Below are 20,118 nucleotides of genomic sequence, written 5' to 3' on the forward strand. Positions count from 1 at the left end.
ATGTTGGTTGAAAAAGGGAAAAAGAAAAATTAAAAAAACAGTTAAAAAAATTAACTTTGAAAAACTAATGAATTATGGTAAAAAAAAAGTCATGAATTCTATGTGCAGTATTCCCCTAGCACTGGAGTTCTCCCGTTCTCCTTGATCAGTAAACTTGTTCTTGGCTTGCTGGCTGTTTGTGCTGATCTTCTGGGGGAGGGGCCTGTTGCTGTGGTTCCCAAATGTCTTTGCCGGAGGCGGAATTGCCCCGCCCTTGTGAGTCCGGGCTAAGCAAGCTGCTCGGGTTTGCTCTCAGGAGCTTTTGTTCCCTGTAAGCTCTCGGTACAGCTTTGGAGGACCAGGGCAAAAATGGTGGCCTCCCAATCTCCACCCGGAGGAGCTGAGAACTCGGGGCCCCACTCCTCAGTGCGCCCCCAGAGAAAAGCGGTCACTCCCGTCTCCCCGGTCTCCGGCCGCACTCCGTGCTCACCCGGCCTGCGACCGAGTGTTTCTATCTCTGGCACCCGACCCTGTGTGGAGTCTCCAAACCCAGCAGATCCCTGCAGTGCGCTCCCGCGCTGCTCCTCCAGGGGGAGGAAGGGGAGTCTCCCCAGCTCTGCCGCTTGTTGGGTCCCTGCTGGAGGAGCAGTGGCCCGACTGGGCCGCGGATCAGTTTATGGCAACCCCGAGCTGAGAGCCCGCGCCTCGGCTCCGTCTCTGCAGCTGGCTTCCCCGCTCCGATACCTGGGAGCTCTGCCGCACTCAGGCACCCCCGGTCTCTCTGTGACCCCAAGGGTCCTGAGACCACACTGTCCCGGGAGGATTCCACCCCCTGCTTAGCCACTGGAGCGACGTCCCTCAGTGGAGCTGACTTCTAAAAGGTCCGATTTTGTGCTCCGCGGCTCTATCACTTGCCAGAAGCGGCCGGCGGAGGCCCCTCCCCCGCCGTCTATCCTCCCGAATATCGCCTCAGATTCACTTCTCTGCACGCCCTACCTTCCAGTAAGTGGTCACTTCTCTGTTCAGAGAGTTGTTGCTATTCTTATCTTCGATCTCCTGTTGAGTTCGTAGGTGTTCAGAATGGTTTGATCCCTATTCAGCTGAATTCCTGAGACCAGACGAAATCCAGGTCTCCTACTCCTCCGCCATCTTGCTCCGCCCCCCCAGCACTATTCTTAAGTGTATTACAAACATTAGCTCATTTCACCCTCACTACACCTATGAGATAGAGACTAATGTCCCATTTTTCAGGTGAGGAAATTTCAGTACAAAGAATATAAGTGACTCACCCATGATCACACAGCTACTAAACTGATAATCCAAGGGTGTTAATAAGATTTAATTTTTAAGATGGGAAGGATTGGAAGTAACACAGTTTCAGGGAATGTGGAAATCAACAGTTAATCAGTGCTCTACATGATAGGATTTCTTCTCTGAGCTTCTAATGATTCAATTGCCTCTCATGGATTAAGAGTCTTTAATTGATTAATTATGAATTTCTGAGAGGAGACGATAGGATGAATTATTTCTCAAACATACTTGAGCAAAGGAGTATTTATTTATTTATTTATTTATTGAGGTATAATTGACATATTCTATTAGTTTCAGGTGTACAACATAATGCTTCAATATTTTATATATTACAAAATGATCACGACAATAAGTCTAGTTACCATCCATCACCATACAAAGTTACAATTTTTTTTCTGTGATGAGAACTTTAGGATTTACTCTCTTGGCAGCTTTCAAGTATGTACCACAATATTACTGCCTATAGTTATTAATGTGCGGTATATTACATCCCCAGGGCTTATTTATTTTATAATTGGAAGTTTCATCCATTTTGTGTACCCCCCAACCCCCCTGTCATTCAACCCTGCCCTAGGATTTAGTTGTCTTGAACCTTTGTGATTGTCTGAACAGCCTGGTTTATTCTTATAGGTCCCAGTTCTTTAGGGTGTGCCAAGATTTGACAGTGTTCCAAAGGAAGGGATCTCAGTCAGCCCCTAGTTTCAGGATGATTGGGAACCAGACCCTCAGGCAGTAGGTTTTAAAGTTTGCAAATATATATAGTCCTGTGGGACTGTAGTCATAGACCTTGATGCACTCCAAACCAGGTGATCTGGACAACAGTTGAAAAATTGAAGCTCTAGATGAGTGTATAAGCTCCTTTCTGGAAGGTACTGGCAAGCTGGAGCCAGACCAGGAGACAGTGCAAGGATGATGTCTCCTGGTCTACATCCCCTGAAAGCATTACCACAGTCTTTAGATGAGTGGCAAACCTGAAGTCTGTCCCTCAGGCGGAAGCTCCAGGACAAGTAAATAGGTCCTTTTCACAGGAAGGTTGCAGGAACGTTGCCTTCTGCTTCTGTGCAGTGCCCTGGGGGTGGCAGTATGCCAAGAACTGACTTTCCGATTATTAGTCCTGTGGGACTCAGGGATACAAGTCCCCATGGCCACCAGAGGCAGGTACTCAAGGACAGCCTCCTGTGTGATCTGTGTGTGCCCACCAGGCTTAACAAGGTAGCCAGAGAGTATAGGAATTGTGCATGCCTGCTGGCTTTAGTGAGGCCCTGAAGAACACATGGCAAGGTATGCCTGCTGGCTGTGGCAGGGTAGCTGAAGAGTGTGTATGCCTGCCTATGCTAGCAAGGTAGAGGGAGAGTACCAAAATGGTACCCACCAGTCCCTCCCTCTGGGAGAGAATCCCAGCAGGCATTTTCCCCTTGGGCAGACTTTTTCAAATTAACAGTTGGATCTTCTTCACAAATAGTCTAGGCACTTTCCAAAATGCTATTCTTGTGTTGGGCCCCAGAGAGTCTGCATGTGAGCCTTTTAAGAATGGTATCTCAATTCCCTAGAGCCCTTTGGTTCTCCCAGACGTAAGTCCCATGTAAGTCCCACTGTTTTTCAAAGCCAGACATTTTGGGGGTTTGTCTTTCTGATATAGGTCCCAAGGATTGGAGTGCCTGCTGTAGCTCTCCTCAGGGAGAAGCGCTGGTAGAGATCTCTCTTAATTGTGGGTTACTGCACTGGGGGTGGGGTTTTTGGCAAGACCTTATCTCTTCCTCTCCATCCCATCTTGATGTGGTCCTTTTATCCTTATGGAGGAGATGTTCAGCTACTTTTCAGAGGAAATTGTCCTATCGGTAGCTATGGATTCCTTATGTCTGCAGGAGGAAGTGAGTTCAGGATCTTCCAAAACAGCCATCTTAGATGCCCCTTCCAAAGAAGTTTTTAAAGCCAACATACTGAGTTAAAATTTATGTGAAGTAAGTAAAGTCATTCTAAATGAACTGTTCAATGGGTTTTGACAAATAGAGCCACCACCATAATCAAGGTAGAGAAGCAAGCATTCTATCACCCTCTTCCCAGAGAAGTTTCCCACCTCCAGCCTTAGACAACTACTGCTCTGTTTTCAATCTATTTTCACAATAGATTAGACTTGCCCCTTCTACAGTTTTGTTTGCGGAATCATACAGTACTCTTTTGTCTGTCTTCCTTCACTTGGCATGATTTTAAGATTCTCTGGTGTTGCTGCATGTTATATCAGTAGACTGTTCCTTAAATCAGTAGTCTGTTCCTTTTACTGCATTGTATGGCAACATCATAATGTGTTTATCCATCCAGCTATTAATGAATATTTTTGTTTTGTTTTGTTTTGTTTTGTTTTGTTTTGATGGAGCATCTTCCACTTTGGAAATCATTGATATGAATCCTGGCTAATGTGAAATTCTTAGATACTTATGGACTCCTTTGGAGAAGTACAAACCAGAGATGTCATATAGACAACAATTCACTTGATCATGTAGCAGCTGTGACATCAAAGAAAAAAAAACATCTGGGGAGTACCTTCTTCATGTCTGATATGTTGGACATTTCACATACCTTACCTAATTTAATCCTGGAATGTTTGGAATCACTCTGAGGACCACAATCAGATTATTTTGGGGAATGCGTGTGTGTGTTCATATGTGTGTGTGTGTGTGTTCATGCATGTGTGTGTGTGTGTGTGTGTGTGTGCATGCACGCACATGCTATATTAAATACAACAGAGAAGTAAAAGAAATCTTAGCCTCTCTCTGGACAAATTGAGTGTGTTTTTGTGACAGAATATTAATCCAGCTTCAGTCTGTAGATTGATGGCAAGTGCTTTGTTGAATGTAATTAATAAATATGAAGGATTAGATGTTGAGTCTGATATCTGTTGACCTTGTAATTCTCCAGAACTCACAGGCAATAAAATGCCCCTGTATGTTGTACTGAATCTGTGTCTTGTTTTCACAATTATCTTTGTAACCAGTCTTACTCAGTTACCATTCCAGAGAGCTCCTCTTCCCTATTACAGCACTAATAAATTAGGGGTTCCATAAGTGCCTTTGTTCAGATTCATTTTCTTCTTTCAGTTAATGAACAGCCATCTGCAGCTGCTCCTTGATCTTAATCCATCTGCATGGAGATGCCATTGTTATATACAGCATTCTATAAATATTGCTATGTTGACAAGCTGACTGCAGATGGGGGGGATATTTTTATTATTATTATCCCTGATTAAGAGAGAGGCCAGATTGACAACACAAGGGCTCTGAGGCCCCTTCTCTTCTGTAAATTGTCTATTCATATAATTATATTTCTAGTAACAATATTACGGTATGCATTACAATCATTATTGTAGCTGCTATTTGTTATTCGCCGAGTACCACTTCTGCATTCAGCAGTATATAAGGCACAGCGTGTAGGAAGCCAGAGTTCAGACTTGAAAGGATTAAATATTCTTACTGTAAAAAGGAATTTTATCAGCCTAACAAAACTGAGCTGTTAAAGTAGATATGGTGTCTTGGGCCACATTTATATGCCATGGACTATATAGTAAAGAAGTTGAGTTGCACCATCTATATGTCAACCCTTCTCTTACGCAATGAGATTAGTCTGAGATTCCTAAAGTAAAGCAATGCACTAGAAGAGAAATATCTTCATTTAAATTCAGAATATGAATGCTTTTTTAATGAGACAGAGCTTGAGAGATGACAAGTTCACAATTAATGGGAAGAACTTTCATTACCAATGACTTAGGCTATTTCTACCCAGCAAAGTGGGAGAAAAAGCAATGATCCAGTTGGTTTGAGAAAAACAAACAAACTACTTTTCATGTGTTTAATCCATGTTGGGTAGTGGGAACATACCTGTGAACAAGACAGGTTTCCTACATGTGGGGAGGTGTGCTTACCAACAATAGACCTTGAACAGATAATCAGAACTGTGATTCTGCTAAGGACAAGGTGCTATGGAGCACATAATGGGAGACCCATGGGGTCCTGCATCCAAGCAGTTGACCTGTAGGGGGTTTGATGGTGGGTCTCAAAAGATATGTCCTGCTAATCCTCAGAACCTATGAATGTTGCCTCATTTAGAAAAAGGGTCTTTCTATATGAATCTGGAGATAAGGAGATCATTCTGGATTATTAGGTGAACCCTAAATCCAATAACAAATGTCCTTATAAGAAAAAGGCAGAAGAAGATTTGAGACCAAAACAGAAGAGAAGAGGAGAAGGCACAGAAAAGAGGAAGAAGCAACATGTGACCATGGAGGCAGAGACTGGAGTATTGTGGCACAAGTCAAGGAGTGCTGACAACCACCAGAAGCTGAAATCAGCAAAGAACAGACTCCATCAGGTACTGAACTGTGCCTCTGTGAGATTCTTCCCTATTCTGCAAGTGACAGTGCAGCTCATCTGACACCTTGATTGCAGTCTGGTAAGACTCTGAGGAGAGGATCTAACTGCACCATGCCTGGAGTCTTGACCCACTGGAACTGTGAGATAATAAATGTGTGCTATTTTATGCTAACTTTGTGGTAATTTGTTACACAGCAATGAAAAACTAACACACCCATTGAAAGAGTATTGGGGTTGGGTAGAGTGTTCCAGCCAGAATGAGCTGGGAGTATAAGAACCTATTGCAAAAAGAGGCATGGAACTGTACAAGACTGTGCTGGCATGCATAACGGGCTATGCCAACTGAGGAGGAGAGCATCTGCAGTGGAGGCTGAAGAGGGGGCACAGGCAAATTTTGCAGGGAATCATACCAAGGAAATAAATCTCTTCCTGCAGGGTTTTCTTGGATTGGCTTTGTCCCACTGTCTCTCAGACACCCCTCTCCATGCAGTTTTTATATGTTTTCTCTCCCTCCATCTCTCCCTCTCTCTCTCTCATTCTGGCTTCTTGTAACCACTTCCTTCCCTTGTCCTATGGATCTGGGAGCACTAATAGCTTCCTGCTGTTACTAAGCCTGTATCAACTTTTGTTGCTCTTCCTAAACATTTTCCACAATTTTGCAAATAGATCCTTTATTAAAACTTCTGTTTCCTGCCAGAAGTGTTCAGCTTTAGACATATTGATGACTGTAAGACATCCCAGTGGAAACTGACACAGATGAGTCTGGAGCTCAGAAGCAAAGTGTAAATTGGAAATATGAATGTGGATATCACTATGCTAGAGATAATAACTGGAACTTTGGCAATTGATCAGATCATTTAAGAAGGAACACAGAGTTAAAAGAAAAAAAAATCTTAGAAGAGAGCACAGAGGAGTTCTAATACTTAAAGACTGGTGGAGAAGCAAAAGAGACTAAATAGAATTAGCCAGTGAGATAAAAGAGAAACCAAAGAGAAAACAGTGTCATAAGAAAGGACAAAAGGGATTTGTATTAACTGCTTGGCTGCCTTTACAAAAACCATAGACTAGGTGGCTTAAACGACATAAATTTACTTTTCACATTTCTAGAGACTGGGAAGTCCAAGATCAAGGTGACAGCGTGATCAGTTTCTCGTGCTCAGAGCTCTCTTCCTGTCTTGCAGATGGCTGCCTCCTCCCGGTATTCTCCCATGGTGCTGAGAGGTGAAGAGAGAGCTCTCTGGCATCTCTTCTTATAAAGGTACTAAGCCCATCATGGGGGCACAATCCTCATGACCTCATATAAAGCCAATTACCTCACAAAGGTCCCATTTCCAAATACCACCGCATTGGAGTTAGGTCTTCAACATAGGAATGGGGGTGGGGGGGTACAGTGCAGTTCACGGCAGGATTTAAAATGGGGAAGTGGTGAACTGTGTCAAATGCTGCTGAGAAATTAGTTCAGGAAATACTGAAAAGGGCCCACTGGATCGTACAAGGCAGATTATGCATTTGATCAGTATGTATTTAATAGCTTAACTTTACACAATAATTTACTAGGTGGTAATGGCATCTAAAGTATAACTCAGTCCTTTGAGCTCATGAAGTTTCCCATAGAGCTGTAGAGTCAAGTCATAAATATATATCAATTTAAATACAGCAGTAAAATAATTAGTGCAGAGCTCTATGAAGGTCTGAAAGAAAGAAAATAATTTTAATTCTCATTTATTGGGGTATATTTAGATGTCAGACACTGTGCTAAGAACAACACACATATTATCTCATTCTAATCTTTGCAAAAATGCTATAAGATACGTATCATTATTATTCCCTTGATTATATTTTAACAGGAAAGGAAATTGAGAATTTTAGACAAAAAGTAATTTTCCATGACCTATGGTTAGTAAATGAAAAGGCTGAGTGAGATTGAAGCTTATTTGATTCCAAAACTCAGGCTCGTAACATGCATTTCAGGGTGTAAACTCATTAAAACAATGTTTTTCACCTTGTTAAGATAATTAATACATAGTCTATGGATTCTACATAACACTTAGAAGCTTTTAAAGATAATTTTTATATCAAAGTAATTATAGATTTACAAGAAGTTACAAAAGTACTGAAAGATCCCAGGCATGCTTCACCCCATTTCCTCCAATGGTTACATTTTATATAACTATAGTACAGAAAATATCAAAACCAGGTGTTACACTGACACAAATGTGTGTAAATTCTATATTATCTTATCACATCTGTACATTCATGTAATCACCGTGACAATCAAGACACACAGCTATTCCATCACCTCAAAGAGTTCCCTCATACTATCCCTTTACAGCCTTATCCACCACCCATTCTCTTATCATCCCTAACCCCTAGCAGCCACTAATCTGTTATCCATCTCTATAACTGTGTCTTTCTGAAAGTGTTGTATAAACAGAATCATATGGTAGGGGACATTTGGGGACAGGCTTTTTTCATGAGGCATAGTGTCCTGGGATCCATACCAGTTCTTGCATATATCAACAATCCATTCCTTCTTATTGCTGAGTCGTATTCCATATTGTGGATATACCACGGTTTGTTTAACCATTTACTTACTGAAGGACATTTTGTTTCCTGTTTTGAGCAGTTACAAATAAATTTTTGTGTGGACATAAGTTTTTATTTCTCTGACATAAATGCCCAAAAGAGCAATGGCTGGATTATGTGGTAAGCGTGTGTTTAGTTTTTTCAAGAAAATTCCCAAGTATTCCCCAAAGTGGTTGTACAATCTTACATAATGTGTGAGAAATCCAGTTTCTCAGCCTCTTCAGCAACATTTGGTATTCTCACAATTCTTCATTTTATCTGTTATAATAGGTATACAATGATATCCACTATGGATTCATTTGCATTTCCCTAATAGCTAGGGATGCTGAACATCTTTTCATAAGCTTAGTTGCTCTGCCATCTGTATATCTTGTTTGGTAAAATATCTTTTCATACATTTTACCCATTTTCTAATTGGATTGTTTGAGAGGGTTTGTTTTGTTTTGTTTTTGTTTTTTATTTCTTTTACTGTTGTGTTTGAGAGTTCTTTACACATTCTAAACACAGGTCCCTTATCAGACATATGATTTACAAATATTTTCTCCCAATCTGTATCTTGTCTTTTCATTCTCCTAACAAGGTCCTTCATAGAGCAAAGTTTTTAATTAACTGCATATTATATATACCTATATATGAATGTATTATTTGTGTATATATATATATGTGGGTGTGGGTGTGTGTGATTTTTAATCTATAAAACTTTAGAGATATTGACTTGGAAGTCTTTCTCAATGACATTGTCATTTGGATCAGAAATTCTGCTAGTATTTACAAGTCGTGTCTTGGCAATAGCTCATGAATCAGCAAATGTGATGGCTTACTCTACGTCAAGCACTTTGGAATAATATGCACCCAAAATGAAGAGAAGCACGTGGGTAAGTTTCTACTAATCCATGTAAACTGTACATTAAAATGGCTTATACTTTACAACATTTTCAAAACACTTCCGTTCAGGACAGTAACTGTTTCATAAGCAGCAAAAGAGGAATATTCAGTGTCTGTGATTAACAAAATTGGAAGGTGGCATTCAGGGAGATAGAAGTTGTACAATGTAATTAATACAGTTTCTTTAGGTATCAAAGTTTGTAAAAGACAGCTTGTTGCATTTCATAGTTGATTAATTTAAATGCATACATTGGAAGGCAAAATCTAAATGCTCAAGGACTATATCCTGTAATATGCATTTGAGAAATATCATTTGAAAAGATAAATCCTGTGGGGTAACTAGATTTATTGTAGTAGTAAAGTGAAAATAAAGACAACTGTCTGGGTTTTTAAGTTGTCTATATATTATTTATTTTTCTTGATTGATTTAAATTTCTTCAGGAGTGTTAACATAAACAAGATGAGTATTTTTCCTTTTAAGTATTAGATTCTGTGTTATTAATTCTAGGTTTCAATCAATAGGTGAACTGTATATTGTAACTATATATGGTATTGCTTTAATTACTGTCTGGCTAGAGAAGTAAGTAATTTAAATCCATGAAGGTCTAATCTCTTAATCTCTATTAGTTAAAGGGAAAGTTTTCCTTGGCATTTTTTTTTAATAATCACAAAGACTAGCTCCAGGAATAACAAAATACTCTAAATTCTGAATCAGTGTCTCTACAATATAAATTCAATATTCTGTTTGAACTATGATCTCAATATGCATCTAAAAGAAATGTCTAAATTTTTAACTTAATAATATGTCCTAAAGTATTCAGAGCTCTATTGCCAGGAATTTGTTTTTTATAAGATGTTTGTTTGAACTGTGAAATAGAGGCAATTTAAAATTAATGGATTCGCAGCATATACAATATTCCACAAAACTGCTCTGCTTTTTCTCCCTCTTTTGGGCTGCCAGCTTTGGACAAAGAAACTTTTATGGCAGCAAGTGACTTGTAGAATCATCCAAGACCACCCGTTCCATGAGGAAGAGGTGATCAATTAGATAAGGTGAGGGTAGATTGACCTTAACACCAGGGGCTGTCCAGCTGGAGCTTAGTGTTCATTCCATCCTTTCAATTAAGTTCCTAACAGATTCTTGAGGAAATAAGGGGGAAAGGGCAAACTGGCTTGAAAATCAGAACATACAACAGAGGACAAAAAGCACAGGAACAAAAATGTATTCCAGATAAGTCTTTCTAAAATCAGCAAGCCAACCTGTCATGGAAAGGGCAGATTTATCAATGACAAAACAATATCCTCTCAGCCCAATGATATAATTATTTACTTTGGTTAGTGGCACTGAACTCCAGGAGTATATTTTATAAATTAAATACTTATAATAAAACTATAGCCCAATTTATCCTAAGAATGTCTGTAGAATCTCTCTTCTCTCTCTTTCATGGTGGGAGAATGAGGCTGATGGCAGTGTGCCATGGTTATGTGATATCCTGGCAAGAAAATGCCTCATTTTATATCACAAACATATGGTCTGGTAATGGTTTTATATTATATTCCTTCAGTGTTTTATTCCCATTTTTAGGAGACCTTTTCTAGACAAGAGCAATATGTTTTCTTGTCGACCTATCACATCAACAGTTAACACATGTCTCTACTTTTAGAGTTCACAATGGTTAAAAAGTTAACCTTATGTTACATATGACCTAAATTTTGATTATGCAGTAAAGTTGATCTCTGATGCTCACCTGTGTTGAAGTTACTGTTTCTCTGTTTACCTTTCAATTAAGGAATTCTCTCCCTTTTTTCAATGGTTAGCGTTCCTCAAGTTACAACTGACTAAATAAAAATGTGTACAAAATGTGGCAACCAGGATGGTAAAATGACTCTAAACTTAAGGTTTTAAACCAGCGTTTCACAGACCAAATCTGGCCCACAGATGTGTTTTGTTTGGCTTACAGAGTGTTTAAACATTTTTTAAAAATTAGTTGCCAACATTTAAAAATTGGGAGATTTCAAATAGAAATCTTAATCCTTGGATTCTTTTAAAATCTCCCCAATAACCCTGGCCCAGGCTTTCACACAACAATTGATGGATGCCTGGTAGCATCTGCCTCTTCCTTGGGGTTTTCCCTCTCTGGTCCACCTCAGTCCCATCCAACATGCTCTCAACTTGTTTACATTTGATCTCCCGCCCCTGTTGACATCTAAGTTTGAGATTCCTCAACTACCCTAGATGGGGAGTTTGGAAAGAATTGGTGGCATGTGGCCCTGGGAAATAAATAATCATGAAAGACAAGTAGCTATCCTCAAATATATGAAGGAAAATGATCAGAGTCAAAAGGACTGTTGCCTCAGTAGGCAGAAAAAAATCTAGAGTGAGGCAAATGTTGCCTATATGTAACAATAACGTTTTGAATGACAAGAGCCAACCAGAAAAAAAAAAAAAGTGTTACTCTGGAGCAGAGACTCCGATTAGTGGAAATGTGCAAGCAGGTGTGGGCACGGTGGGATGTCCAATGGAAGCATTGGCTCCGGAGTTGACCAATGATCTCCAAGGCCCCCTCCAGCTCCATGAGTCTATGAACTGGTTTTTTAAAATTGTCCCTTGTAACTATAAAGTGAGGACTACACTAACTGCAAAACAAGTATGAATTTTTAAATGTTATATGAACATACAAGTCTTTGACATATTTTTGGATTCTCTGGGATAGGGTTTAGCGAATGCCACCTTGTCCTTATAAATCACAGGCAGTGTCCTGATGAGATTTGTTTCAGAGTGTTGGTTTCTAGTTATAAGGCATTTTATTTCCTTTTTAATAACACATAGCAATCAGAAATACAGTTTTTCTTCTGGGGAAAAACATTGATTATTTTAAAAACAATAACATCAGCACAACTGTCAGGAAAAAAAAGCACAATGGTTTTGAAAATCACTCTGAAGTTTTTATTTGCTGAAGAGATTAAAGAAAATATATACTGCCCCTAAAGTATTTACAAACCACTGGAAAAAAATTACATTAATTGCTTTGCAAAGAAATAGTTATTGGGAAAGCATAAGATTGATGTGGGCATCAATAGATTTCAGCCTTTTCCATGTTAAGGTTTTTGACTTTTTACACAGATCAGGGATTGGCAAACCAACAGCCTGAAAGCCAAATCCAGCCCACACTCTGTATTTGTAAATAAAGTTTTATTGGAACAAACCACACTCATTGATTTTCACATTGTTTAAGGTTGTTTTTGTGCTACAATGACAGTTGGGTAGTTTCAAGATGGACCGTCTAACCCCCAAAGCCTAAAATATTTTACTGTTTGGCCCTTAACAGAAAAAGTTTGCTGACCCCCTGACACACACTAGCTAACATACTATTTATATCACTATTTCTTGTCAGTATAACAAAAAGGCAAACTAACCCTTAAGTTGCTATAAAAGAAAATACCACATTCTCTTGCTTTGGTGGTAAACAAAAGAGCTTTTCTTTCAACCTCTGACGGCTATGTCTCTGTTTTCACCTTGCACCTACTGAGACACATAAACTCAACATATTTTTCAGTTTCTAGCAAGTAATTCACTCATGCAGAAGTATCAGTGAACAATGTAGACTTCATTAAAGTGTTTGGGGGGAAGGACAGTGGAATAAAGGTGCTACCTTCCCCATAGTAAACAATTTTAAAATCCCTTTTTAGACTTTCTCTAGAGTTCTTTCTGCCTGAAATTTGTTGAAAACTTAGTGAATGAAAGTTTCTTCACAATTTGGATTATCCCCATGATAAGCGAGAGGAAGCAAGATAGAAAGCTTATTTTCTTAGCAGAATTGTCTTCATTTTTATTTTCTACTTCCTCTGGAGAAGAGCAGAGAACCACAACACTGTAGTTTAGAATCTTTTTGTAATCTCTGGTCAAAATGTGAAGATCACTGCTTTAGAGGACTAATCCAGGGCACTTGTGTGATATCTCCTAGTTCCCTTAATAGATTTTGCACATGTTCTAGAAAAAGAAAAGAAACAATATTACTTGTGCTGCTGAGATTTACAACTCTTAACACATATCCTAGAAATTACAACCTTTTCTCTATTGCAAAGGATGATGATGGAAGGAGAATATACTGTTGCTAAATATAATTTGGATATACAGTATAGTGCGTGGCTGTTGTTCACAATTTAAATATATCAAGGACTTCTGTTGCTGGTATTATGTCAAAGTAGACATCATGGGAAAAAAACACACCTGCTCCAACACTTGGAAATAATGTATCAGACACAAACATCTCTTTAAATAAAAAGCTGAGCTCAGGAGCAAAGGAAACCCACAAGGGCCAAAAGCTAAGAGAGAAGACCCAATAGTTTTCCTCTCCTATCCTTCTTCTATGCAGCACACAGCTTCTTGGACCCAGGGAATGTCAACTCTCTATTATGCAGAACGCTTCAGCTCTGATCCAGTCCTTACCATCATAATTCCATACAAATTTTCCTCAGGAAGAAAGTTAGCTCTCTAATAAGATCTCACCTTCTTCAGAAGGTATTTTTGTGGCTTGTGCCCAATTGATAGCTTGCCATCTACCCAACACCATCCCAAGCTGTGACTTCAAAGTATTTGTCCAGACAAAAGCAGTGTTCACCCCAAGAAGAAATCTGTAACATGGGATTTCTCATTCAGTCACCCAAATTGGAAAAAGGATCACATGAATGGGCAGTGGATAGTTTCCTGTGAGGCAAAGCAAATATTACATGGTCCCTCTCTTCCCTGAAAGATGGAGGACTCTCAGAGAGGCAGCAAGCTGGGAGCAGAGCTGGTCAACACACATCCCAGGGCTCAGAAGCTTTTCTTTGCATCTCTACCCCTTCCAGATACTCATTAAAAAGTGCCACTGATGATGACTTTGTAGACTGAAGTCTACCAATGAGCAGTGCAAAGCAGGAATCAGTCAATCTGAATGTAGAATGAAGGATCATGAAAGGGAAGTTTTGAGAACATATCAATACCACAGAATGCTATCAGAGTAAAGAGGGGGCCCTTCTGGAGTCCAAGTGAAGCATGAAATACCTTAAGGTACCAAAGTGAATTTAGGAAAATCAAATGCTATGTTAAAATATTTAAAGTTTCTGATACTGAGCTTATTTCATTCTGACTTATCTTTTTTTCTTTAAATTTTTTATTGTTATGTTAATCACCATGCATTACATCATTAGTTTGTGATGTAGTGTTCCATGATGCATTGTTTGTGCATAACACCCAGTGCTCCACACAGAACGTGCCCTATTTAATACCCATCACCAGGCTAACCCATCCCTCCTCCCTCCTCCCCTAGGAACCCTCAGTTTGTTTTTCAGAGTCTATTGTCTCTCATGGTTCGTCTCCCCCTCTGATTTACCCCCCTTCATTCTTCCCCTCCTGCTATCTTCTTCTTTTTTTTTCTTAACATATATTGCATTATTTGTTTCAGAAGTACAGATCTGTGATTCAACAGTCTTGCACAATTCACAGCACTCACCATAGCACATACCCTCCCCAATGTCTATCACCCAGTCACCCCGTCCCTCCCACCCCACCACCACTCCAGCGACCGAGCGTTTGTTTCCTGAGATTAAGAATTCCTCATATCAGTGAGGTCATATGATACATGTCTTTCTCTGATTGACTTATTTCACTCAGCATAACACCCTCCAGTTCCATCCACATCGTTGCAAATGGCAAGATCTCATTTCTTTTGATGGCTGCATAATATTCCATTGTATATGTATACCACATCTTCTTTATGCATTCATCTGTCATGGACATCTTGGCTCTATCCACAGTCTGGCTATTGTGGACATTGCTGCTATAAATATTGGGGTGCACGTACCCCTTCGGAACCCTACATTTGTGTCTTTGGGATAAATACCCAGTAGTGTAATTGCTGGATTGTAGGGTAGCTCTATTTTCAACTGTTTGAGGAACCTCCATACTGTTTTCCAGAGTGGTTGCACAAGCTTGCATTCCCACCAACAGTGTAGGAGTGTTCCCCTTTTTCTGCATCCCCACCAACATCTGTCACTTACTGACTTGTTAATTTTAGCCATTGTGACTGGTGTGAGGTGCTATCTCACTGAGGTTTGGTTTGGATTTCCCTGATGCCGAGCGATGTTGAGCACTTTTTCATGTGTCTGTTGGCCATTTGGATGTCTTCTTTGGAAAAATGTCTGTTCATGTCTTCTGCCCATTTCTTGATTGGATTATTTGTTCTTTGGGTGTTGAGTTTGATAAGTTCCTTATAGATTTTGGATACTAGCCTTTTATCTGATATGTCTTTTGCAAATATCTTCTCCAATTCTATAGGTTGTATTTTGGTTTTGTTGAATGTTTCCTTTGCTGTGCAAAAGGTTTTTATCTTGATGAGGTCCCAATAGTTCATTTTTGCCCTTGCTTCCCTTACCTTTGGCGATGTTTCTAGGAAGAAGTTGCTGAAGCAGAGGTCGAAGAGGTTGCTGCCTGTGTTCTCCTTTAGGATTTTGATGGACTCCTGTCTCACGTTTAGGTTTTTCACCATTTTGAGTCTATTTTTGTGTGTGGTGGAAGGAAATGGTCCAGTTTCATTCTTCTGCATGTGGTTGTCCAATTTTCCCAACACCATTTGTGGAAGACACTGTCTGTTGTCCATTGGACATTCTTCCCTGCTTTGTCAAAGATTAGTTGACCATACAGTTGAGGGTCTATTTCTGGGCTCTCTATTCTGTTCCATTGATCTATGTGTCTGTTTTTGTGCCAGTACCATACTGTCTTGATGACGACAGCTTTGTAATAGAGCTGGAAGTCCGGAATTGTGATGCCCCCAGCTTTGTTTTTCTTTTTCAACATTCCTCTGGCTATTCAGGGTCTTTTCTGATCCATACAAATTTTAGGATTATTTGTTCCATTTCTTTGAAAAGAGTGGATGGTATTTTGATGGGGATTGCACTGAATGTGTAGATTGCTCTAGGTAGCATTGACATCTTCACAACATTTGTTCTTCCAATCCATTGGCATGGAACATTTTTCCATTTCCTTGTGTCTTCTTCAATTTCTTTCATGCGTATTTTATGGCTTTCTGAGTACAGATCCTTTGCCTCTTTGGTTAGATTTATTCCTAGGTATCTTATGGCTTTGGGTGCCATTGTAAATGGGATCGACTCCTTAATTTCTCTTTCTTCTGTCCTGTTGTTGGTGTATAGGAATGCAACTGATTTCTGTGCATTGATTTGATATCCTGCCACTTTACTGAATTCCAGTATGAGTTCTAGCAGTTTTGGGGTGGAGTCTTTTGGGTTTTCCACATAAACTATCATATCATCTGCAAAGAGTGTGAGTTTGATTTCTTTGCCAATTTGGATGCCTTTTCTTTTTGTTGTCTGATTGCTATGGCTAGGACTTCTAATACTATGTTGAATAGCAGTTGTGATAGTGGACATCCCTGCCACATTCCTGACCTTAGGGGGAAAGCTCTCAGGTTTTCCCCATTTAGAATGATATTCGCTGTAGGTTTTTCATAGATGGCTTTTATGATATTGAGGTATGTACCCTCTAACCCTATACTCTGAAGAGTTTTGATCAAGAAAGGATGCTGTACTTTGTCAAATGCTTTTTCTGCATCTCTTGAGAGGATCATATGGTTCTTGTTCTTTCGTTTGTTAATGTATTGAATCACGTTCAATGATTTCTGGATGTTGAACCAACCTTGCAGCCCAGGGATAAATCCCACTTGGTCATGGTGAATAATCCTTTGAATGTACTGTTGGATCCTATTGGCTAGTGTTTTGGCGAGAATTTTTGCATCCATGTTCATCAAGGATATTGGTCTATAATTCTCCTTTGTGATAGGGACTTTGTTTGGTTTGGGGATCAAGGTAATGGTGGCCTCATAAAACGAAGTTTGGAAGTTTTCCTTCCATTTCTAATTTTTGGAACAGTTTCAGGAGAATAGGTATGAATTCTTCTTTAAATGTTTGGTAGAATTCCCCTGGGAAGCCATCTGGCCCTGGGCTTTTGTTTCCTGGGAGATTTTTGATGACTGCTTCAATTTCCTTAGTGGTTATAAGTCTGTTCAGGTTTTCTATTTCTTCCTGGTTCAGTTTTGGTAGTTGATACATCTCTAGGAATGCACCATTTCTTCCAGGTTATCTAATTTGCTGGCATAGAGTTGCTCATAAGATGTTCTTATAATTGTATTTCTTTGGTATTGGTTGTGATCTCTCCTCTTTCATTCATGATTTTGTTGATTTGGGTCATTTCTCTTTTCTTTTTGATAAGTCTGGCCAGGGGTTTATCAATCTTGTTAATTCTTTCAAAGAACCAGGTCCTAGTTTCGTGGATCTGTTGTACTGTTCTTTTGGTTTCTATTTCATTGATTTCTGCTCTGATCTTTATTATTTCTCTTCTCCTGCTGGTTTAGGCTTTATTTGCTGTTTTTTCTCTAACTCCTTTAGGTGTAGGGTTAGGTTGTGTATTTGAGACCTTTCTTGTTTCTTGAGAAAGGCTTGTATTGCTTTATTCTTTCCTCTTAGGACTGCCTTTGCTGCATCCCAAAGATTTTGAACAGTTGTGTTTTCATTTTCATTGGTTTCCATGAATTGTTTTAAATTCTTCTTTAATTTCCTCGTTGACAATTCATTCTTTAGTAGGATGCTCTTTAGCCTCCATGTATTTGAGTTCTTTCCGACTTTCCTCTTGTGATTGATTTCCAGTTTCAAAGCATTGTGGTCTGAAAATATACAGGGAATAATCCCAATCTTTTGTTACTGGTTGAGACCTGATTTGTGACCTAGGATGTGATCTATTCTGGAGAATGTTCCATGGGCACTAGAGAAGAATGTGTATTCTGTTGCTTTGGGATGGAATGTTCTGAATATATCTGTGAAGTCCATTTGGTCCAGTGTGTCATTTAAAGTCTTTATTTCCTTGTTGATCTTTTGCTTAGATGATCTGTCCATTTCAGTGAGGGGGTGTTAAAGTCCCCCACTATTATTGTATTGTTGTTGATGTGTTTCTTTGCTTTGTTATTAATTGGCTTATATAATTGGCTGCTCCCATGTTAGGGGCATAGATATTTACAACTGTTAGATCTTCTTGTTGGATAGACCCTTTAAGTAGGATATAGTGTCCTTCCTCATCTCTTATTACAGTCTTTGGTTTAAAATCTAATTTGTCTGATATAAGGATTTCCACCCCAGCTTTCTTTTGGTGTCCATTAGCATGGCAAATGGTTTTCCATGCCCTCACTTTCAATCTGGGGATGTATTTGGGTCTAAAATGAGTCTCTTGCAGGCATTATATCGATGGGTCTTATTTTTAATCCAATCTGATAGCCTGTGTCTTTTGATTGGGGCATTTAGCCCATTTACATTCAGGGTAACTATTGAAAGGTATGAATTTAGTGCCATTGTATTTCCTGTAAGGTGACTGTTACTGTATATTGTCTGTGTTCCTTTCTGGTCTATGCTGCTTTTAGGCTCTCTGTTTGCTTAGAGGACCCCTTTCAATATTTCTTTTAGGGCTGGTTTTGTGTTGGCAAATTCCTTTAGTTTTTGTTTGTCCTGGAAGCTTTTTATCTCTCCTTCTATTTTCAATGACAGCCTAGCTGGATATAGTATTCTTGGCTGCATATTTTTCTCATTCAGTGCTCTGAAGATATCATGCCAGTCCTTTCTGGTCTGCCAGGCCTCCTTTAATAGGTCTGTTGCCAATCTAATATTTCTACCATTATAGGTTACATATCTCTTCCCCCTAGCTGCTTTCAGGATTTTCTCTTTGTCTCTGAGACTCGTAAGTTTTACTATTAGATGTCAGGGTGTTGATCTATTTTTATTGATTTTGAGAGGGGTTATCTGTGCCTCCTGGATTTTGATGCTGTTTCCTTCCCCACATTATGGAATTTCTCTGCTATAATTTGCTCCAATATGCCTTCTGCCCCTCTCTCTCTTCTTCTTCTTCTGGGATCCGAATTATTCTAATGTTGTTTTGTCTTATGGTATCACTTATCTCTCAATTCTGCCTTCGTGATCCAGTAGTTCTTTATCTCTCTTTTTCTCAGCCTCTTTGTTTTCCATCATTTGGACTTCTATATTGATGATTCTCTCTTCTGCCTCATTTATCCTAGCAGTTAGTGCCCCCGTTTTTGATTGCACCTCATTAATAGCCTTTTTGATTTCAACTTGGTTAGATTTTAGTTTTTTTATTTCTCCAGAAAGTGTTTCTCTAATAACTTCCATGTTTTTTTCAAGCCCAGCTAGTATCTTTAAAATCATGATTCTGAACTCTAGGTCCAACATCGTACTAATGTCCATATTGAGTACATCCCTGGCAGACGCACTACCTCTTGTTCTTTTTGTTGAGGTGATTTTTTCCATCTCGTCATTTTGTCTGGAGGAGAATAGATGAATGAGAGAACAAAATGCTAACAGGGTAACAACATCCCCAGAAAATATACTCTAAACAAATAGAAAAGACCTGAAACCAGGGGAAAAGAAAGGGAAAGAAAGAAAAAAGAAAGAGAAAAAAAAGATAAAAAACAAAACAAAAATAAAACAGAATATGATCAAATATGATCAGGCTGGTGCATAGATCACAGCCACACACTAGATTTTTGGTGTATTTTGGTCTGTTAGAAGAAAGTACCTCCCAAAATTTTAAAGAAAGAAAGACTTATATATGTACAAAATAAGGGTTGATACAATGAAGGGATGGAAAATGACTGTAAAGATGAAAATTATAAAAATTTTATAAAAGGAATTGATAAGAAGTTTGAAAAAAGAAGAGGATTAAAAGAAAAAAAGGGGTGGGAGAGAATGTGATCAAGCAGGAGACTAGAACAAAGCCATACACTAGAGATTTAGGGTATATTTTGATCTGTTAGAAGAAACTGTATCTCAAAATTTTAAAGAGAGAACAACTTATATATATATATATGCCAAAAATAAGGGAAACCAGTATAAAGGGATAGTATATGACTCTAAAAATGAAAAATAAAAATGGTTTTTT

At 39.0% G+C, this 20,118-nt stretch overlaps 1 pseudogene; it reads left to right on the forward strand.

Annotated features, from left to right (window-relative positions):
- Positions 1 to 7,034: 7,034 nt before the first annotated feature.
- LOC112807468 (ATP synthase peripheral stalk subunit F6, mitochondrial-like) overlaps positions 7,035 to 20,118 on the forward strand; it is a 45,329-nt pseudogene continuing 32,245 nt past the window's right edge.

This window comes from Callorhinus ursinus, unplaced genomic scaffold, assembly GCF_003265705.2.
Source record: "Callorhinus ursinus isolate GAN/ISIS: 27379988/994484 unplaced genomic scaffold, GSC_fseal_2.0 scaffold69, whole genome shotgun sequence".
In the NCBI taxonomy this organism is placed as follows: Eukaryota; Metazoa; Chordata; class Mammalia; order Carnivora; family Otariidae; genus Callorhinus; species Callorhinus ursinus.